The sequence below is a fragment of the Notolabrus celidotus genome, chromosome 2 (genome assembly GCF_009762535.1).
Source record: "Notolabrus celidotus isolate fNotCel1 chromosome 2, fNotCel1.pri, whole genome shotgun sequence".
In the NCBI taxonomy this organism is placed as follows: Eukaryota; Metazoa; Chordata; class Actinopteri; order Labriformes; family Labridae; genus Notolabrus; species Notolabrus celidotus.
This window is the reverse complement of record NC_048273.1, coordinates 23,899,833-23,923,787: the sequence shown is the minus strand read 5'-3', so window position 1 is coordinate 23,923,787 and position 23,955 is coordinate 23,899,833. Positions and strand designations below refer to the sequence as shown.

The window sequence follows — 23,955 nt, the reverse complement described above, 5'->3', positions numbered from 1 at the left end:
GCAGGATTTCAGAGTCCAGCTCTTCCTCTGAGCAATTCAAGGACACCATTAAGATTACCATTTAGATATAACACGCGGGGGGATCCCATCTCACCCAGCTCAGGATGGTGAACCACTGCCTCAAATACCACCACGGCGCTGCCTGCAGAGCTACTCATATTCTCTCAATCCTTTGTTCTTATTGTCTCCCACACAGCAGCTAATATCACTGCACAGCTGCTGTTAACCTGCAGGAAATATGAGCTGCATTTGTTATGTTGTTTTCCTTGAATCCTGTCTTCTGTTTGTTTTTGTCTTTCTTTCTTTGTCTATTTTATTGTTTAATCTGTCATTTCTTTGATTTCTACTATGCAGTTTTGTTTATTTTTATTTATTCATGCATGCATTTGTATCCCTTCCTTCTTTGTTATCAATGCAATACGTTGTCCTCTTTTTCCATCTTTACTCGTGGTGCCTTTCTCTCTTTTTTTTCTTTAGGTCTCTAAGTTTCTCCTAGGTTTCTTGAGAAGGAGCAGGTGGCTCTAACCTGCCTGAGGTAACCTGTAACTAGTCCCTACCCATCGCTCCTGCACTGTGAACAAAGTGGGGAGGGATGGGTGGGGGTGACAATCTGGAGAAATGGTGAAAGTGGGAGGGAAGGCATACATTGGGGAAGGAGCAGACAAAGAGAGCAGGAGGAGGAGGAGGAGGGGGGTAAGGGGATGGAAATTAAAGAGGAGCGATAGCAGCAGCCTCTTAGTCTTATCTTAATTATAAACACGATGACCCAGCTGTGCTGCCCGCCGCGCTGCAGCAGTCTGACGGTGACCACTGACAGACACACACATTGGTACGCACAGACCTAATAAACCTGTCTGACACCCCTAATCAGCTCATTCTCCCCAGGGTGGAGCGTTTCTGTGTGTGTGTGTGTGTGTACATGCGTTTGTGTCTGTGTGTGTGCTCACTCTGTCCCATGAGACCAGGTGAGCAGTGAGGATGAGAAAAGATGCTTTAATTGCTTTTTCCTCCACTTTCCTCCAGCTCTCCCTCGTTCCATCCTTGAGTGTCGGCTGTCTCTGAGTGTGGCAGCGACGCACACACGCACACACGCACACACACACACACACACTCACACTGGCTCACAGGGACAGTTATTTAATTCATGTTATGGTCAAGTCTTTTTCGAGCTGCACTGTATCAACACAGTCAAAATCAATGAATATATTTGTGTCAGAGGGAGCCGGGGTCTATTTTGGGCCACATCCTCAGGACTTATCACACATCCTTCCTCTGCCTTGTACATTTTCTCTTTTTTTTTACACTCCTATTTGAGAGAAGATTTGCGGAAAGAGCAGGGTAGTCCGATCAATACTAAAAGACGGAGTCCTGAAGACATGCTACATTCTAATGCATGCTAGACCGAGACTACCAACCCTAGATTTAAATCTGATGAACGTTTGGGGATTATGAAAGGTACATTTTTGGGTTTGTTCTCTGACCTTTGGTTGATCTACGGTAAATTGATTGTCCTTCCTGCAAGACTTAATAGTCCAACAGTATTATAATGTTTGTGTTTATGTGCACAAAATACCCCAGTTTAGGCCCTTATTCTTCAAGAAACAGCTGCTTGTATGACTATCCCACTCATATTTCTGCTTACATCTATCTGTATACACTGATTATTCCTAGCCCTTTGTCAGTTCATGATGCATACAGCTGACTATAACTAACACAAAGAGAGACACATATCCTGCAGAACCTCCATGTCTTAGCCAGAAATTCTACATTTGTAAGGCCCTTTACATCCTGGGCTCCACGTAAGGGGTCATGCTCACCCCACTGGGATTCTAATTTTTATAACCACCTGTTTACTTTACATTATCCTGCTTATAACCTGGCAACAAAATATTGATTAAAGATTACCTTCAACATTTACACTGAAGGTAATGTTAAGCAATGTGAACAGGACTTCTGCAGGAATATTGATGTTGACATTTCTTTCCTCATTCAGCTCTCCTTCTTCTCAGAGCAATGCCTTTGACACACCTTTAAACATATATGAGGCAAATGTCACAGCTTTGAACATTGTTGCTGTTATTACTACCTCTTATGGTTGAAGTGATTTTGTAGAGATCAGCAGCTTAGAGATGCTCTCACCACCTCTGCTGCTATTGCCTGGATTGAAGGACAGGATGTTGCTCCACTTTTCCTTATCAGGGATGGTAGTGGCTCCTCAGTCTGCTCTCACATCTGTGCCCACTAACTGTCATTATTCCCAGCTCTGAGACCAGCCTAAGACGGACACTAATGTTTTTACCACAGTGTCAACAGGCAGAGGGGGAATGTGACAGACTACTTTCTATGGATTTATTTTTTGAGAATTAATCACCATTGCTAGAGAGTTTTTACCAATCAGAATATTGAATATTTGACAAAGGTAATTATACGCTTCAATCTGTGCTTATTGTTTTAAACTTTTATTCACGCTCTCTTCCTGAGAAATAAACTGAAATGTTAGGATTCAAAAGTCAAGAAACCCTTTGTCTCCACATGTCAATCTATGGGTTTAGATTTTCCACACTGGCCTCTCCTCTCAGTTTAAGATGTAATATAAATTTCATGGACAGCTGTTTTGTTGTGCGACATTTAGATTGCTTGTAAACAAGTTTAAAGTTCATATTCTGCTATTCAATAAATAATCCAGGATTTAAAGGTGACAAAACCTCCACAGAGGATTTATCTAGCATTGTGTGCTGTGTTGAAGTTCACTATCTCCTCTTTGAATGGACTCTAAGCCAAGAAAGACAGGATTAGGGTCCGGCTTTATCCCTTTATAAGAAGTGTGAATGTCATCGGCTGCATCTGAAATGCGTTTCCAGAGAATCCTTTCATTTAACGGTTGGCTTGGCTCCTTCGAAGGACGTCTCTGCCTCCCAAATCACTTCTAAACGGCTCCCTCGTTAAGCCGACATATTGCTACCATTCCCAGCCTGAGCCATTTCAATTAGCTAATGAGAGACGAGGAGCCGGGAGGGAGAATGCCCGATGCTCCTCTGATCCTCAAGGTTAGCGCTGGACGGAGAGGGAGTGCACTTGGTCTAATCTATGCTACGGGGGTAATAACAGAAGCCACTACAGGAGAAAAATTAGCCACTGAGCTGATGTGGTGAGAAAAAGGAGAGCTGGCAAAGTGAGAGCCACAAGAAAAGAGCAGATCATTTAAAGTCTGATTTGTTTTTTTCCAGATAAATGTTTAAGTTTGGATGCACTGATATACTCATTTTGTTCTTAGAATCAAAAAGGATGCCTTATGCATGATGTCTCTGCTTTAATAAAGACTACAGAAGCCTTTAGGAGCCCAGAGAGACTTCACTCTGAGACGTTCAGTGCTAACGTTGTTTTACAAGTCCCGAAGAGAGAGACACTGTTTTCCACTGCTCCATTTATCATCTAAACTGACTGATGTTGACATTACAGGACATCTTTTCATCTGCTCAAGGAAATATTCAGCTAACTTGCTTGCAAATTAATGTTCACATTGCATCCGCCTGATGCATTTTCTTTCAGTGAGCTCAGGTATTTGCAGATAAGAAGAAAAAATAAAATATAGTGTTAATGTTTTTTTGTGTCTAAAAGTGCTCTCTGGCTGAAGACTCACTGCCGGGACAGCTCTGAGAAGAGACAATAACTACTCAATGTTGCTGCTCATCTGTAAAATAATAATTTTTAGATGTTTTTAGATTATTTCTAAGCAAAGTGTGTCTTTTTCAGGCCCTCAGATGTGAGAATTTCTAAGATTTCTTAATAATTCCTGATGGTGATTAAAGAGTCTTAAGGTTTTTTGGACTGCTGTTTGAACCATAGATGGCATAAAACTAAAGGTTAATAAGTCCCACACTAACATGGCCTGAGACTTGACATGACAATTTTCGTATTTTGAATTTTTGTCTCATTAACATTGTTGAATGTCACTCCCTGTCAACATGCTTAACTTTTCTGATACACGAGCGGCCACACTACACAGGTGACACCATGGCAGGAGCATCACCTGCATCTGCTACAGTACAGTGTTTTCCACACTGACAGGCTGCAATTGTACATCTACCAAATGTTTTCCCATTTTTTTAGCTGTACAACATCTCTGTCCACAATCAATAAGTAAACAATCACCTCTCACTCCGTACCTCCGGGACAGACATGTCTTTCGGTATGTCCCTCCTTTAAAACAGAATAAGGATTAACTTCTTATGTTAAATACACACATCCTCATACCGTTGTACTAACAGTGATGTGAAGCTGGTTATTGGTCATGCTTTTCGTTTTGCTTGTTAGTCAGGAGAAAATATTAATAACTTTTCAATAGATTTCTGTGATACTAAATTTCTTAAGAATTTAAACCCTGTGCAAAAAAGTGGTCCGGTTGTGGCTGTATTTTAATGTTTCTATGATGTTCTAGTGAACTACTCCACTTTAGTTGAATGAATGATTCTACTACAGAGATATTAAAAGGACTTGGCAGCCTCAGATGATGTATTAGCTTTAAGTGCTTCCTAGTTGTGCGGTACATGTTCTGCGTACGCATTTATGAATGTCTAATATAAGTAAATAATAAAATAAAAGCTAAGCCCAGATGACTCCATCTGTTAGTGCGGCCTCCCCACTGAGAGGACAATGAAGCTTTTCCTTCCTTTACATCTTCCTATTTATCTCACTCTCAATTTAATGGGCCATTGGCCAGCTAGAGGAGGCCACTGCAAAGATTAATCCACAACTCAGCCTAGGGGAGATCCAGTCCACGGGAAGCCTGCTGGGGCTTTTATACCATATGAGCTCAGAGAGCGGGAGCATGTAAATGAAGTGAACCGATGAGGAGCAGGTGTAATGGTCTCCTGCTGCTGGAAGGTAGAGCACATACTGGATTCCTGTCAGGTCACAGTTTGTGGTTGTGTGGACTGATTGTGTTTAACTTTCTCTCAGAATTTTACTTTATCATGATCTGAAGCCTGTTTCAGTGCAGCTAAGATGTGGTTTAGCACCTCAGCAGGTAAACAAAGACAGAAAAGGAGGGTGTTTTCTTGTGAAGGGGATCTAAGAGCTTATCGATCTTTCTTTTGAGTCTCATGGGTCCTATGACATAACGTAATACCTAGTTTAACTCTCTTCATTTGAATTAAATCCCTGACGCACAAACATGCCTCTATTCTCTAACAAAGTTTTTGTATTTATCTTATTTCCAGCCAGCAGGTATTAAACATAGACTGTATAAAATATGGACGTAGGATCTGTGACATCACCCATCTGTTTCTGAAGAGTTGTTTGAGGCCAATCGTTGGCCGAGCGATTGTGACGTAAAGAGGCAGGCTTTGAGCCTCCTAGCCAACAGCTACAGTGTTCCCGCCTGTCAATCAATCAGCTGTGCCTCTCATTGGAAGACTCGTAATCTAAATATCTTCGAAATTGCTGCGTGAGAATAAAATTCACACCCTTGCAGTGTGTGCCAATCGAGAAATGAGCTAACCAGACTACACTCGTCTTTTGTACCAGGCTGTAAACATGTTTATTTCTGCTGCAAAGATCATCTTTTTTGAATTGGGGTGTATGTGGTTTCCGGTACTTCCGGAGCCAGCCTCAAGCGGATCCTCGTTGAACTGCAGTTTTTAGCACATCCGCATTGGACCCATATTTTTAGACCGGAGGTTGCCGCTTCGTATTAAACTACATGAAGAAGACTTTTTGGGAGTTGTTGCCTTCATTGGATAGTATAGCTGGAGAGAGACAGGAAATATGGGGAGTAGAGAGTGGGGTAAGACAGGGCCCAAGCTAAGACCGCTAGGCCAAGGGCGCCCCATGAAGAAGACTTCTGATGGTCAGTTTCTTGCGAGGAAACATGAAAAGGTTTAAAGTTTGGTTACATTTAAAAAAAGCAAAATATTTGAGTATTGGAAGAAGCTGCAGGGACAAAGTTTACATTCATATTTTCCTTACTGATAGTCTGCAACTTGCTTAGAAACCTTAAGTCTTACTAACATCGGTCTATCCTTCTGAAGCTGCTACTGAGCAAGGCAGCTACTTTCTACCTTCACTGCAGATTCTCTGCCGACAGCCTTGTTTTGCCATGCTGTAGGCGGCTTGGTGAAAACATAGTTTTCCTTCTGGGATCAGTAAAGAATCATGTTATTGTTTTTATATACCTGTATGCTTATGGAAGTTGCAGCAGACTCCTGCTGTTTTATCTTTTACTATCAGAGTGCTTTTCATGAAAATGGGTCTGAGCACTGAATAAGTGGATGAAGCTGCAGCCAGTAGCTCCACTGCACCCCTGGGTGACATGCCATACGACTAGTTGGTGTTTCCATTCTTTTTGTCTCACAGAAATGTCCATGAAGTCGACAGATTCTGGCTCCGTTCTCTTACAGTAATGTCTGCCTACACGACTTCACACTCCTCCTGCAGCTTTTCCTCGCCTCACAGCACATTTCATATTAAAGCACGTTGTGTATGCATGAATATTCATGTGTGTGTACTTCCCAAGAAGCAATGACACAAATATCCTGTACATGCGCGGCTTCTTTGTCTGCTGCTGCTGCTGCTTTGTTCTCGCCTGGTGCCTCACTGCCTCATGCAGGCCTGTCTGCTGTTCATATTACAGACTCTGATCTGGTCATCAACGGTTACAACTAACATCCCAGGAATTAATCATTGCTATTCATACCATGTCCTCCCTCACAATGAACAATGAATGAAGAGCATTTTTCTGTTTCCTAGTCTGGCATTGCTGAAAAACCCTGCAAATCCGTCCTTTTATTGACAAAATAATTACATATTTAATAAAAAGATTATTAGTAGATTATAATTTAGTAACAGTTATGATAACTTATCTATTTGCAGGTTTGTCTGCTTTAATACATAAAATAGCCTTGGATTCTTCATGGCTGGTCTGACAAATGAAGGGAAATGAATTTCAGCCAGGCACTAATGACTTAAGAAAACAACTGTCAGATACTTTTATAGTGCCTTGGGCAACTAGAACACATTCTCAGTAGAAAGACAATCTCAACATGTTGAGTAAGCTGTCAGGTCAAAAATGTGCTTTGTGTGGGGTGCTGGTGGCCTAGCGGTCTAAGCGCCCAACATACAGAGGCTACAGTCCTTGTTGCGGGGGTCGCCGGTTCGATTCCCGTCCGGTGGACCATTCCTGCATGTCTTCCCCCCCACTCTCTGCTCCCCACATATCCTGTATCTCTTCAGCTGTCCTATAAAATAAAGGCAAAAAGGCCAAAAAGTATAACTTAAAAAAAAAAAAGTGCTTTGTATTTATGGTTAGGTATCAGGGTTATGGTTTGGGTTGGAGGGCAGGGTTCCCACGCGTCCTGGAAAACAGTCGACCAGTTTTCCAGTACTGGAAACACCTGGAAAAATGGGAGAAAAAGTCAAATGTCCTGGAAAATCACATATAGTCCTGGAAAATTATTCCAACATGGCTGCGTTTGACCTGACCCCATTAACAAAACACATCCCCATTCATTGAAAGTTGAGTTCACTCTGTGCTGGAAAAGACAGTGACACTGCGCAACTTTATTCACATCTTTTCTCCTTCACTTCATAATCATGCATTCACAGAAACGGGGTATATTGTTTATGTTTTATGGTACATGAACCTTGTAGAGTGCTCTATTGATTCAAAGAGTCTTATATTTAAGTTATAGTGTGACCATTGGAGTTGGGCAGAGAGCTTGGGGGTCTGTGCCTCACAACTTTCTCTGCAGGCTGAGAGCTCAATTACCGTACTCTAGCTCAGTTGTTCTCAAAGTGTGGTCCTGGGACCCCTGGGGGTCCGCGAACCATAGCGTGGGGGTCCGTGAAATAATTTCAATAAAATTGTAATAAATTATAAAATTGTGCTGTGTCATTACAAAACAGCATATACACCATTGTTATGATACCATTTGGTGGCTCGAAGGGATATGTGAGTTTTGCTACTGTTAATTTTCTGAAAGCGTTTAGATCAATTACTTGAAAAGTATAATGCTGTCATGTTGAGTCCACAAGGAATGAAATGACCCTCTGTTTTAAAGTATAGAAGTGGTATTTACATGATTCAAATTGAAGTGTTATCTGTTTATCACTATGGTACAGGTCTGAAGTATTTACATTGATACCTTTTACAATACAATAGTTCCAAGGGAAACTAAGAGTGCAAATGGTAGTAAGCATGTGCTTTAGTTATGGGAAGTTCGGCTCTTTTCAGAGAGCCGGCTCTTTTAACTCAGCTCCCAAAGGAGAGCCGGCTCTTTCGACTCCAGAACGGCTCTTAATTTAGGATCTTTTGTAGCCGTATATTTTACCTTAACTTTGCAAAAACTAATGGTTTGTGTTAAAAACCCTTTGACGTACAGTGTTTTAATGAGAAGACTTATAATTGACCAATTTTGTGCATTTAGTCTGTTACAAAACCATTCTCACCCTAATTCCAGGGTTAGGGTTGTGATTAGGGTCGGGATTAGGATTAGGATTAGGGTTAGGGTTAGAGTTAGGATTAGAGTTAGGGTTAGGGCTAGGGTTGTGATTAGGGTTAGGATTTGGGGTAGGGGGTAGGGTTAGGGTTGTGATTAGAATTAGGGTTAGTGTTAGGGTTAAGATTAGGGTAAAGGTTATGATTAGGGTTAGGATTAGGGTTGTGGTTAGGATTAGGGTAGGGTTAGGGTTAGGATAAGAGTTAGGGCTAGGGTTGTGATTAGGGTTAGGGTTAAGGTTGTGATTAGGGTTAGGGTTAGTGTTAGGGTTGTGATTAGGGTTAGGGTTACGATTAGGGTTAGGGTCAGGGTTAGGATTAGGGTTAGGGTTGTGATTAGGGTTAGGGTTACGATTAGGGTTAGGGTCAGGGTTACGATTAGGGTTAAGGTTAGGGTTAGGATTAGGGTTAGGATTAGGGTTTCGGTTAGGGTTAGGGTTACAACCAGAACCAAACTCATGTAAACTGAACCAGAACCAAACTCAAGCAAACAGAACCAGAACCAAACTCAAGCAAACCCAACCAGAACTGGACCTTATCACAACCGAACCAGAACCGGACCTTACCAGAACCAAACCAGAACCGAACCAGAACCGCACCAGAACAGAACCGAAACAACCGAACCAGAATTGTACCATAACTGTACCAGAACTGAACCGAACCAGAACCAAACTCAAGCAAACCCAACCAGAACAGAACCAGACCCGGACCAGAACCGAACCAGAACCGTACCAGAACTGAACCAGAACTGAACCAGAACCGAACCGTACCAGAACCGAACCAGAACCAAACCAGAACCAGAATCGAACTGAAACAGAACCAAACCAGAACCATACCATAACCGAACCAAAACGGAAAAGGTTAGGGTTCGGATTAGGATTTGGGTTCTGGTTAGGGTTACAACCAGAACCAAACTCAAGCAAACAGAACCAGAATCAAACTCAAGCAAACCCAACCAGAACCGAACCAGAACCGGACCTTATCACAACCGAACCAGAACCGAACCAGAGCTGTACCAGAACCAGAACCGGACCTTACCAGAACCGAACCAGAACCGAACCAGAACCGAACCAGAACCAGAACAGAACCGAAACAAAGCCGAAACAGAACCGAACCAGAACCGGACCAGAATTGTACCATAACCGAACCAGAACTGAACCGAACCAGAACCAAACTCAAGCAAACCGAACCAGTACCGAACCAGAACCGTACCCGAACCGTACCAGAACCAAACCAGAACCAAACCAAAACCAGAATCGAACCGAACCAGAAGTGTACCATAACCGAACCAAAACAAAAAAGGTTAGGGTTAGGGTTAGGGTTGTGATTAGGGTTAGGGTTAGAGTTTCGGTTAGGGTTAGGGTTAGGATTAGGGTTAGGGTCAGGGTTAGGATTAGAGTTAGGGTTATGATAAGGGTTAGGATTAGAGTTAGGGTTAGGGCTAGGGTTGTGATTAGGGTTAGGGTTGGGATTAGAATTAAGGTTAGTGTAAGGGTTAAGATTAGGGTTAGGATTAGGGTCAGGGTTAGGATTAGGGTTAGGGTTATGATAAGGGTTAGGATTAGAGTTAGGGTTAGGGTTAGGGTTGTGATTAGGGTTAGGATTGTGATTAGGGTTAGGGTTGTGATTAGGGTTAGGGTTAGGGTCAGGATTAGGGTTTCGGTTAGGGCTAGGGTTGTGATTAGGGTTAGTGTTAGGGTTAAGATTAGGGTTAGGATTAAGGTTAGGGTTAGGGTTGTGATTAGGGTTAGGGTTAGGGTTAGGATTAAGGTTAGGGTTAGGGTTGTGATTAGGGTTAGGGTTAGGGTTACAACCAGAACCAAACTCATGTAAACTGAACCAGAACCAAACTCAAGCACACAGAACCAGAACCAAACTCAAGGAAACCCAACCAGAACTGAACCAGACCCGGACCAGAACCGTAACAGAACCGAAACAGAACCGAACTAGAACTGAACCAGAACCGAACCAGAATTTAACCAGAACCGAACCGTACCAGAACCGAACCAGAACCAAAGCAGAACCAGAATCGACCCGAAACATAACCGAACCAGAACTGTACCACAACCGAACCAGAACGGAACCAGAACCGCACCATAACCGGACCAGAACCGTACCATAACCGAACCAGAACCAAACTCAGGCAAACAGAACCAGAACCACTCAAGCATACAGATCCAGAACCAATTTTGTGTATTTATTCTGTTACAAACCATTCTTACCCTATTCCTAGGATTAGAATTAGGGTTAAGGTTAGGTTAGGGTTAGGGCTGTGATTAGGGTTAAGGTTAGGTTATTTTCTGTGATCGATTTTTGGAAATGTTAACGATCAATTATCGATTAATTGATAAAAAAAAACATTATTATTCTTACGTCAAAAACAATGCCAATAGGTTGTTTTCCCCCTAAATTTTATTTTTTATAGCAACAAAATGCATATCACTGACGGGATTGAATATGGGCACACGTTGGACACGCAGAATATCAACGATCAGGCTCATTAAAATATTCTCCACGGACATAATCTTATAAAGTGAAGGCTCATAATACTAACAGAAAAGTACTTCAGATTCACAGTGTCCAGTTTTCTGTCTTCTCTCTTATTGAGATAATATCAGTCCCGCTGGAGAAAAGCCCAGACGGCTCTGATGTTGCTGGTCTGTAAACTTAGCGTACCAGAATTTCCCACCTGTCTGTTGCCTTTGTATCCAAAGGTGGGAAATATCCTGTTTAAAGCTGTCAACCTTTGTGTCCGTGTTGTTGTTGGCAGCAGTTTTGTATTGATCCTCTTTTAAAAAGCGCACGTGGAGACCTGACGCACAGCCGAAGCCGCCAGCTGAAGGCTGATTCATACTCCTGCGTCTCCGCTGTGTGCAACATCTTTAACAGCTGATTCACATCAAAACATACTTTAAACTTAAAACACCTCCCTGATAGCTGAGTGTAATATGAGACCACATGATGTTTGTTCCACGTGACGGAAAATTGATAACAAAATGTGTGTTTCGAGTAATTTCTTAACAATCAATTAATCAATAATCGATTAATTGTGGTCATCCCTAGTTAGGGTTAGGGTTAGGATTAGGATTAGGGTTGGGGTTAGGATTAGGGTTAGGGTTAGGGTTGTGATGAGGGTTAAGGTTATGATTAGGGTTAGGATTCAGGTTAGCGTTGTGATGAGGGTAAGGGTTGTGATTAGGGTTAGGGTTGTGGTTAGAGTTAGGATTAGGTTTAAGATTAGGGTTAGGATTAGGGTTTCGGTTAGGGTTAGGGTTAGGGTTAGGATTAGGGTTAGGGTTATGATTAGGGTTAGTGTTAGGATTAGAGTCAGGGTTAGGGCTCGGGTTCGGATTAGGGTTAGGGTTATGATTAGGGTTAGGGTTAGGGTTACAACCAGAACACAACTGAACCAGAATTGTACCAGAACCGAACCAGAACCAAACCGAACCAGAACCAAACTCAAGCAAACCCAACCAGAACCGAACCAGAACCGAACCAGAACCGCACCAGAACTGAACCATGACCAAACCAGAATCGAACCAGAACCGAACAGTACCAGAACCGAACCAGAACCAGAATCGAACTGAAACAGAACCGATCAAGAACGTCCCATAACCGAACCAAAACGGAACCAGAACCGTACAATAACCGAACCAGAACCGTACCAGAACCGAACCAGAACCGAACCAAACCAAACCAGAACCAAACTCAAGCAAACAGAACCAGAACCAACTCAAGCAAACAGAACCAGAACCAGAACCAATTTTGTGTATTTAATCTGTTACAAAACCATTCTTACCCTATTCCTAGAGTTAGAATTAGCGTTATGATTAGGGTTAGGGCTGTGATTAGGGTTAAGGTTAGGTTAGGTTAGGGTTAGGATTAGGATTACAGTTAGGGTTAGGGTTGTGATTAGGGTTAGGGTTAGGATTAGGGTTAGGGTTGTGATTAGGGTTATGGTCAGGGCCAATTTTTGTCATTCACTTCTATTTAGGTCAGTAATGCACTGATCCTCTGATCATTATTATTATTTAATTTTTTCAGTAGGCAGCTTCCTGATTCCTTTGCTGGTGCTTTTGTTTTTTTCTTAGCTCATTTTATATTTTTTGAAAAAAGAGAAAGCTGAGATGTTGTCCATCATTGTTACTTGGTTGCACTAATAAAGTGAAGTGCTGTACATCTGTGGTTGCCTTATTCTATTATCAATTTGCCATAATTTTTAAGTATGTAAGAGATGATTTCATTGATAGCCATAGACTACATGTCTTTCAATGTAGACTTCCACTGAGAGGAACATATTAGACTATTTAGGAACCAAAGTTAGACTGTCATACCAGCTTGATCATCAAGGAAAATGATCTCTGGAAAAGAGTGGGAACCCTGGGAGGGTAGAGTGTTGGCGAACCTTTATATGGGAGAACTCTTCTAGAAACCATAATGTCATGCATTTTCTCCTAATGCACCATATTGGATTTTTGCTGAAATGCTTATATTTTCAAACTCAGATTCGATTCTTCCATAAATGATAAATCTCTTCCTTTTCAGTTATTGACATTCAGAAATGCAGCCACTAAGCTTTGTTGAATGCCTAAAGTAAAGGTTGCCGATGACACTGTATCAATCTTACTTTTCAGCAACTCTTTGTGCTGTTCTGGATGACGGTTCTGCAGATGAACAATTAATAGTGTTGAAGGAGCGTTGTTTTACTCTTTGTCCCTTCTACTGTGCTTCACTAGCATGGCTAATAGCTATTTAGCTGTCTGTTTCCAACACTTCAAAATACTCATATACAGCGGACATATTGACGCTTGTTGCTGGTACATGCAAGCTTTCTTCATATGTGCATAATTAATGTATCATATATCGGATATGGGTAAAAACTGCCATATCTGCTGTTAACTCGTATAGGCTGATACTGATATGCAGATAATATTGTGCATCACTTGCATCTCCCTGCAGATTCTGCATTCATAAGTAGACATCTGCATAAAGAGGTGAATGCAAATTTAAGTGAACACCTCTTGCTGGAGTTTCACATTAAAAGACCACAACCTGTGCTCTAATTTAAATTTGAGCATAGTCAGAAATGTAAAAGCAGTCCTGATGGTGGAAGGAGAGAGAAGTCATACATCCTTTGTCTTGCGTTTTTCTACTTTTATTGAGGAAAGATAGTCTGGGTAATTCGAGAGATGTTCTGTTTGTTATTCTGTTGTTAACTCTCTTAACTTTCTGTACTAATTTCTCTTTGTTCAAATAGATCTGAAGTTGTGGACTGCATGTACTTGTTCGATTTGTTGTCCTTGTGAGAGGGGAGGGACAGGGTGACTTTCATGCTGTGCACTGGTTTTCCCCTCGGCCGTGCTTCTTCACGCCTGACCTGGTCAAAAGACTTATTGAACTATGCAAAGAGGTTAAAGAGAGTAAGAGGAATTCTCCTGAATCAAAAACACTCAGAGGACTGAGACTAACTTACTAATTTAATTTTCAATCCTCAGTGAACAACAGATGTGTGTGTGAGTGTGTTTGTGTGTGAGAGTCTAAACAGTGAGACATCAGCTGACCACTGCAGTGTGGATGATTGTTTTCAAACTGTAACCTTGTTTCACTCCAATCCATTCATATAATTAACATTGATTTCCAGTTTTTTTTGTGTGTGTGTACGTGTGTGTGTTTGTGCTGCAGACACTCTGTTCCTTCTCTTTCATTTGCAGGCTTATTTATGTGATATTGACCTCTGTTCACTGATGAATGGTCTTTGTTTACTGTTGGCACTGAGAGATCTGGTCTCACTCTGTTTATGTCTTCATCCTTTTCTTTTTCATCATACTTGTTGAAAATGAACTTGAGATGTTGTTGTCCTTTGCCAACAGTAAAGGAGAACTGTAGACCTGCCATGCATGCAAAGAGACTCATGGTTTCAGCTTCAGAGTTGTTTTAATGAATAATTAAAACTCTGGCAAAGCGACAGGAGCTGAACAGTGGCTACTTGGCTCACTCTGGCTGAGTTATAGTGATAAATGTGTAATGCCATGTAAGAAAAATAAACAGACTGTAGTAGTGACAGGATGCAAATGGTTGTGAGCTGAACAGTAATATATATGAAGACTGAAAGACTCACATATATCACAAATAATACATTCCAAGTTCTATATTAAATGTGCCAAATGGCTTCTTACAAATGCTCTTTATTGTCCACACACCAAAACTACCGGTACATACCTTGCTTTACTGTAAAAAGGAGTTTTAAAAGACATTCTGTGTCCAATTTGGCTTTTTCACAGACACAAGAGACTGTGTGGAATTCGAATATAACAACAACTTTCCAAATATTCATAAATATTCAAAAATAGAGGCAGGAGAGGGCACAAGATTAAGTGCTCTTTTAAAAAGGATAAATGCAGTCAGACAAACAAGAAAAAAGGCAAGGCACTCTCTTATGGACGGTTAAAATTCCTTTATTTCCATTCAAAAAAGCCCGACATCTGTTTGACTTCTTTGTGAAGGCTTGATGCCTTAAAGAATACCTTAAAGTTAGTAATTATGTCAACATGACCATGCCATAAAAATAAAGACATGTTAACTGTTTATGAGAAAGTGCCTTGGATTTCAATCTCTGTTCCTAAATAACGTCATGGTCAGAGTGAGATATTACTGCTGTTGCTTTGTGGTACGCAAAAGAAAAATTAAACCAAACATGAGGCATGTGAACTAAATGACCCTAATGTGTCAAGACACAAAAGGGTAAACACTTGATCTGTGTGGATTTGTGTCAAGACGAGAGAAATCTCCCAGAAAAAAGTATACGACACAAACACCAGGGCCGTATAACTCCCAAATGTCACCTTGCTTTTCTTTTGTTTGAGGTTTAACTGGCATAGTTGGTGTTCTCCTCTTCTGCAGGAGTCAAATTCTACCAGATGGAGAAGTAGCTCAAACAATAGTTCACTCAAGACCACTTCAGTCAAAGAAATATATTTATTTGCATGCAGTAGTTTACGTTTGGCGGCACTGCCCTGTTCTGAGAGCTCCCTGCCCTTCCATGTGCCCATGTGGAATACCAAAGCCTGAGGAAGGGAGAGCACACCTTCCTCTCCTTCATATGCATACATGAAAAGCCAAGGCAGGGAGGGCAGCAGCAAAGACACCTGGGGTACAGAACAGAGCGTGCACCAGTGACAATACATATGACACTGGTGAAATCAGACACAGCAGAAAAGAAGGAGCTAGGGGTGGAGGTGTGTTGCAGAGCAGTTTGCAGCATGAACAGTCAACAATCAAATCAGTTCAAATAGACCACCTATTTTATATTTGATATATAATACAAAAGTTGTAATATTTTCAACTAAGAGTGTTGAGCACAGCAACAATAAATTCACATTGATGTGGTTTTAGTGCTGAGGACGCTTTTTAAGATAGTTTTATTCCAGAATACAGACCCCACCGCAGCACAGAAAACACTGTTAATGGGCCAAGTCAAAATTCACAGTGCTCATTTTATAGTACTTCAGTATACATTCTTGCATTTAGAAAGATATGTAGGGGTTTCCAAATTATCTACATCGACTTAAATGAGATATAAACAGCACCCAAAATATCCTGCTTTAAATCCCACCCCAGACAGACGTATTCTCTGGGATCAGCCGTCTCCACCTCGGTATCTCTCTCTGTCTCTTCAATGCCTTTAGAAAAACTGGTCGGGGTCAGAGAGCTGTGATGGGGTCAACAGCAATCTGTCACCATCCCGCCCTGCTGAGAGCGAGAACATCAGGACTCTGTTAGAATGAATGGCAAAGGGAAATAGAGACATCCTGGAAAAGAGAGGAAGAGAGAAGATTTTATGTTTATGCAAATGTGTGTGTGTGTGTGTGTGTGTGTGTGTGTGTGTGTGTGTGTGTGTGTGTGTGTTTGTGTATGTATGTGTGTGTGTTTTATCCTACTTGTCACTTTGGGTTCCTGGAACTGTGTTCAATTATCTCACAGAGATTTGTCTTGTTTTTGTGTCCATTAACGAGCTTTGTTCCAACATAAACAACGACAGATTGCCTGCAGTGATGAAGAGCAGAGGCTCCCTGTATATACAGTGTGTGTGTGTGTGTGTGTGTGTGTGTGTGTGTGTGTGTGTGTGTGTGTGTGTGTGTGTGTGTGTGTGTTTCTATGTGTCGGACCAGTACAGACACTTGAAGCATGTCAACACTAATAGTCAAATATTCATGTGAGTTGGTGCCCACAGCTTTTCCTCACATAGTATACGAGCCTGCAGTGCTCAGTGAGCTGCTGCTGTTTACTGCTCTGCAATTATTGTGACAGTGTTATAGGACAGCTCGCTATAGGGGATCAAACACACTTCGATAGGCACTGACACTTTGCAGACTTTTACTTGGTGTGTGAGACTAGGACATCTGCTGTGTTGTCTTAGCTAATTTGTTCTGTGTTGTTTGCATGTTTCTTTTTCTCTGTAAAGTTTGTATCATTATGTTTTTATTTTATCCATCTATATTAATACCATTTTGCATTTCTGAAATTTTTGTCATTATTCAGTTATTGTTTTTGGTATTTTGTATCTCTCACAGTCCTGTAAGGAAGTTACAACAAGGTCATAAAGAGGTATCATTTTTAATATGAGACTTAGATTTGATTACACAGCTGCAAGAGCCTAAATGCTTCTTATTAGCTGCTGCTCAAAGGTACAGCAGGTCCTTGACTATAGTATGTGATATCTCGATTGATGTTAATGTGCCATTAGTAATGTAGTCGTTTTTAAAAAAAACTCATTTCTTAAATAGAGGATATATAGGGGCAGGATTGTAGACTTGCCTCCCAAAAGTCGGTTATTAGATTCATCTGTCAAGAAGACCACTGACTATAAAAACTTTGCACTCACATCATTTTGCATATAAGATCTAATGATGTACAGATTGTCTGTTTTCTTATCCCCCTAATTTATTTCTGCAGTACCAGAACAAGTGTAGTCCTGTAAAAGCAGGCTATTTATAAGTCCTAATTTATTCTATAGTTATATAATCGATGCACCTTGTTTACATTGTTTCACTGTGCAAAGAGCTATGGTAGCTACTGACCACTGCAGACTGGGAACACACAACAAGAGCTGCAGTTTGGGAGATGCTCTGACCCGGTCATCTAACTGTCACAGTTTGGTCCTTGTCAAAGTCGCTCACATCCTTACACTTGACCAAACTCCTGAATTACTCTGAGTTTTAAACCACCCACATTTTGCCCTTGAAGTTGAACTTTTGGAAGCAGGAAAAATGTGTAAGTGCTGTACTAAAACAAAGGAAAATTTTAAAATCTGGACGAGAACTGACAAACTAAATTATACTTTTAAAATGTACAAAGCCAAAACCAGTTGGGTTTTTTTCAACTTATCAACCCTTTCTGAAGATTGATTTACCACATCAGCTTCTTCCTCCAAGGCCACAGAAATCCATTGTTGATCTTAAAAAACATCAGAGAGCCAGACTGTTGAACAAGTTAACTTGTTCTTTCATCCTGTTTTTCATTCATTTATATATTTTAGCAGGGTAACCACTGAACCATGTCCCTTAGCTGCTCTTCAGAGATGAAGGTTGTAGCTTTGTTAGTTTGTCAGTGCCTTGTTACGCTTTGCCTGAGCTAACAGAAACCTAAGCACAATTTCACAAAGAAATATACACCAAATTTGCACCACTGCACATTTTCAGCCTCTTTGGTATGATTCATCTTCTCCTCCTCTTCTCTCTCATTTCTTTCCCTCATGCATCCTCTCTTTGTTCCCTCTCTGGCATCTACTGAACATCATGTTATATTCAGAGCACTTACAGAGAACAGTTCTGGAGGAAAGCTCTGTAAATCTGCTCATTTGTCCTTCAAGGCAAACCTGCACGCTGTAGATGAAAACCGCCCTTTGCTGTTTCTTAGTCTCTCTGAGCCTGATTGCGTTGCTGCTTTGTGTGTCTGCAGAAGGTGAGTGAAAATGGTTAAAGGTTGGTACCCATCGAGCGCATTTGTATTCATGAAAACAACAGAATGTGCTGATGAGTATTTTCCAGAGCGGAAAAGTGTTGAGATATCGTTTTACTGTGTTTAGTTGTGAACAACACCAGCTCTCATTAATGGATAATACAGGTGAATGGTGCAGGAGCTGATGTGTTATTGTGTATGCACATGTATGTACTGTATGCTTTGGCAAAATAATTTTATAGCAAGGTCTCTGCACTCTTATCCCAAACTGTAGAAAAGGTTGAATGTATGGATTTGTCTCTCTTTCTGTCTTCAGAGGTCTGATGTATTCAGATCCCTCACCTTGTGAATATGACAAGCTCCATGGTTTTCTTTTAACGGCGACTTCGGTAAAAACAACAGATGATTTCCACTGTGACACACGCTCACACACCCACTGCCCTGTCTTTCACCCTCACTCTGGGCTCGGTCTCTTGGCTTTCTCTCTGGTTGGCTGTGACACTTTGTTCTAGTTTGTTCTCGTGGTTGTTGGCCAATAAAAAGAGAGAGGCATGATGGGAGTTTACCAAGTAAGATGAGTTCAGCCAAAGGCAAAAAGCCTTGAGCAGCAATAACCAGATCCTGCGCCAAAGACCTGAACTGGTTCGGCCCAACAAAGGCTGCAGCAGATCCCAGAAACAGTCGGACTTTGTTCTGAGCGCAGTTTGACATGTCACATGCAGCAGCTGCTGCATGCATACATTCATGGGAAAAGTCAAGAGTGAAGTGTGACAAACACATCATGCATGCACAAATGCACAGGGACAGTCGGAGGTCAGTGTGACAGTCAGCTTCATGCTTTATGCAACACATGAAGGAGGATTCTGCATCTTTTCTTTGTTCTGATGCCTTCTTCTGTTGCATACTCTTCTCCTCTGATGTCTTTGCAGAAATCATTGACAGAAATACAGGCTCTGAAGTAAGGATATATTTATCAGGTGAGGTCTTCATAACATTTTTTAAAAAGTAGATTGTTCATGAAGTGATGACATCATCAAATGGCCTCTTTTTTTAAAGAGAAAATCTTTGTGATGACTTTTTTGTACGTTTAGAAACATCAAGGAAATCACTGCAAAGGGGGTACATTTTGCAAGGATTAAAGTTCTCCATCGCCACAACTTTTCTGTCATTTGGAAAATGAGAGGGGGAAAAAACATGTGTGTTTTGTTGTGGTCCCATTAAGGCTATCCTATTAAACGGACACTGATTTCAACAAATACAGCTAGCCAGAGCCATTGTTTCAACCAATCAGAGGCAGAGCAGGGCGGGTGATATGCCAATGCGCGATGGGCCCAGGTGTGAGGATGCTTATTTTGCAAGATCATCAGAACCTGGTGAAATTTAACACGGGTGGAATGGTCTAACGTTATCTGTGGAAATCAAACAGTCTAAGGTGGAAATATTACTAAACAAGGACAGCTGGTGGGTTCTCTGAGAGCGGCTTTTACGGTACGTTTTTATTCGTTATTGAGTCTCTGTGAAGTTAATGTTGAGGAAGAGGTTATAGTAAACAATGATGTATAGCGCAAGCTAACCATTATATCTTCTTATCTTTTATGGCTTCGTGATTTTTTTGTATGAATGTGTTATAAAAATTAGTTTATGAGGACTTGACAGAAGCAGTCATGTCTGACTGACTCTGTAGCCGTAGTCAGCGGCTTCTTTTTCATTGAATTTTGACAGCAGTTGGACCGACAAAGTCTCTCCTGCCTCCGTTTGTGTTTCCAGTTCTTAGATCCAGTTCTTAGTACTTTGAGTGTTTTTTTCAGGTTAAGCTCATTCAGTATGCCAGCATGGATGCGCTGTTTGTTGTAGAACGCTCCGACATTTTAACCATTGACAAAACTGTCCAAAATAAGTGGAGATGTGCTTGGTTAAATGAAGATGGGTTTGGTTAAATGAAGTGGGGGAGAATGGAAAGCCTGTTGGTACGTGGTGCAGTCCTAATGCGCCATCAGTCAGAGGATGAACCCAAAGCCGCCGTTCGTGCTCTGCAGCACACCTCTCCTCCCTGCCAAACGCTGTATTAGAGCAGGGGTTCCCAAAGTGTGGGTCAGGACCCCCCTCCGGGGTCGCGAGACACAAATGTGGGGTCGTGAGATGTCTTCCAGAATGTTTTGTTTTTGTTTGTAATTATCTAAAAATAGTAAATTTGACCCATTATAGTCAGAAATATGGACAAAAATAGTAGCTAAACTTGAAATAAAACCTTGAAAATATAAAGTGTAATGAATTTTCTGCCTTTTTTTTCGCCAGATGACTCCTAAGTTTAGGGTTAGTGTACAGTTAATTATCAAAAGCATCAGTAGCAGTAGGTTAATTCATAAAGGCTCAGGAAACGGACACATGCTCATATAGATAGGGTCATTTTCTGCAGACCAGCTCAATGAAGCCACATTAAATCTCTTTGAGGGACAGTGGGGGTCCCAGGCTTTGTCACCTATATTTTGGGGGTCGTGGGCTGAAAAGTTTGGGAACCCCTGTATTAGAGGACTGTATACTGTGTACATGTCCTTGGGCTAAAGTCATGTACACAGTATACTCCTTTTTAGGTGAAAACCTTCGGTAAGTGACCGATAGGCAGGAAAAAAAAGGCTCTTACATGTGTGGCATGGTAGGTTGATGGTCGGGTAGTATGATTCGGTGTCAAAAAAAAATTCAGTAAAATGACATTTTTTGCTTTAATCCCTGATTTTGTATGTGAAGTATTCTGAGTCAGGGCCAAAACAGAAGTAGGAGGAAACTGTTCACTCCCTCTTTTATCTCTCTCTTCTTTCTTGTCATGCCTAATAAAAACGGGGAGTAGGGTAGGTAGAGCGTACAGCCTAATCCAGCAGGGTTGAACTTTAGCCCAAACAGGCCTCTCATCCTGGCTCTGCCTCTCATGTCCTCCTTCCAACCTCCCTTTACGGACTCTTCTCTGCTGTGCTTTGGGGTGAAAGGGCCTTTAGGGGTCATGTGGAAGGGCAGGTACCTGTAGCTTGCATGAATACACAGTGCTGTACTGGTGTTGTAATATGAGGAGGTTCTACTTGTGCCTAAGATCGTCTGTGGGAGATGCATTGATAGAGGTGGCTCATGGACAACAGAGCCCTCCAAAGGTGTCATTTGCCTGGCGTGACTTGACACCTGTGAAGAGACCTGCCCACTTAAGAACCCTGGTGACAACATTTTTTGTCGAGAATAGTGCTATGAAGATGTGATGGAATGTATCTCGTCACTGAGCACTTATCCTTTTTAATAAAGCACAAGTTGTTAAGTAAGTACATTTTTGTAAAGGGACAATGGTGAAAGAAATAACATTTTTGTGAAACATTCAGAAGTTATGGCATTGGGATGAGGAGGGACAGGTTTGTGAAGGATGTTCCGTGAATGAAGGACATGATCAGAAAGTGAGGGCTGTTAAAAAATATATATTGAAGGGTTTTTATACTATAGTGAGGACTTTTGGTAAAGAGAGAATAGTTTAATCTATTTTGCAGATTTTTTTCTATTTAAAAAAAATTGGACATGTTGAGAAATTGAAAATTAGGGCATCACTGTAATGGAGGAACATTTTTTCTAAAGTGTTGATATTATTGCAAAAGGAACAGTACAAAGACAGAACATCTTTTTGCAAAGTGACAACATTTTTTAAGTGAAAGACGTGAAGAAAGTAAGGGAATCATGATAAAGGAGTGCAGAGTTTGAACTTCTGCAGATGAAGGACATCTTTGGAAAGTGAGAGTTTTTTGTTAAGTGCAGTTTTGAGAAGAAAGAACATGTTCACTAATTAAGGGCAAGTGGGACATATTTTCGTAAAGAAAGGACGTTATTTTGAAAAAGAAACACGCTTGAAAAGTTAGGGTGTCGTTAAGTGAAGCATCTTTATAAAGACAAAAGTTGCTTCAAAGTCTTTGTACAGACTGTTTTGGTAAAGAAGGTACATTATTTTTTGTAAAGTAAGGCCACTTCTGAAAAGTGAGGACATTTTTGCCGACTTAATAAATATGTAGATGTTTGGAAAACTAGCATACAGCTATCAGAGGTAAGATGTCCAGTTAATTAAACCAACGCACACTACTGACTCATTTTACTTCCAGTGAAATTTAAGATTTTTTTACACATTCAAGTCTTACCCGGGAAGTCCACAGGATGTGTGCGCCACTTTACGGCTGCGTGTTCGCTCCGTCCGAGGGCTCGCGCCCTGGTCCACAGGACGCAAGTTGGGAGCGTAGCGCAGAGCAGGCAGGATCAGCTGGATCGAAAATGCGTCGAAAATAGACTTGAAGCGTATCTCTGGCGGAGTGGCGCGGGGGCACACTCCAGAGACGGAGCCGTTACATAACGCCACGTGCCCTGTGGACCCTAAAGCATTGACTAGAATGGGAACGTATTGGCTGCGCAGTGTGCGGCGCAGCCATAACGTAACGCCACACATCCTGTTGACCCGAGGCTTTAGAATGTGTTCTTTGTATTCCCCATCTCAAACTTTAGCAAATCTGAGGACAGTTTGTCTGCCTCTTTTTGCTTCTAGTTTAGTTTCCACCCCTAACAGGTTAGAAGCGGTCTGTTTCCACTAGCAGTGACCATCCATCTCTCTTTAACAAACCGGCCACTTAACACTGCACGCCCTACACCAAAGTTAGTTTGCTGAAGGAAAGGTGTATCAGATAATGAATGTGAACCTGTGGCATGTCCTTACATGTACCATTAATAATGCACCAGAGACCCTGCTGAGCTGAATGCCAGGCTGTTTGGAAACATGATGCCAATTTGATGAGGAGTAGCAGGAGGCGGGTGATCCATCAGAGGTGATAAATGAGGGGACAGAGAGGAGAGGATGCATGCTATAGAGGAAGTGGGACTAGATTTGCTGTTTAACTTTTGGTCAGTTTTGATCAAAATGAATATCAACTGAAACTTATTTTGTGGTTTGATCCACTTATTCTAAATTATGTGATAGTGAAAGTAACAGGTGCCATACATGGGGGAAATGGGTGTAATACCACCTGCAAATAAACCTATGGACATAATATTCTAGAGGGTGAACCTTGAGGCTGTGTAGTCGCTGATAAGACAGGAACACTCAGAGGTTTTAAACATAGCATGGCTGTCATAATTCCATGCATTAACATGCAGACTTGTTACAGATGTCAGAAAGTCCCCGAGACACACTCAAGGAGTTTTTAATTCAATCTGTGCTTTCAGCTGCATTTTCCTTGAGCAATAACTTTGACCAAAACATATAAATGTGACAAATATATTCTCTGTGATGGATTACTTTCTGCACAAATTAAATTTTCATAGCAGGCCAAAGTGATCTGAGCCCGCTGCCTGCTGGGAAAGAAATTCATTTAAAACTTTCAGTACAATTTGGAAAGTAATTGGAATCACACCCAGTTCGCTCACTCAGAATCAGTGAGTCACACTGCTGAGGTTCTCACTTTCACTCCATGACCCAAACTCTGATTAAAAACGGCGGC

The 23,955-nt window shown here is 41.4% G+C and overlaps 1 protein-coding gene across 2 annotated transcripts in view; it reads left to right on the top strand.

Moving 5' to 3' along the window:
• The window catches only part of pik3r3b (phosphoinositide-3-kinase, regulatory subunit 3b (gamma)), a 258,254-nt gene that overhangs the window by 46,539 nt on the left and 187,760 nt on the right, over positions 1–23,955 (top strand). The gene's annotated exons all lie outside the window — the stretch shown is intronic.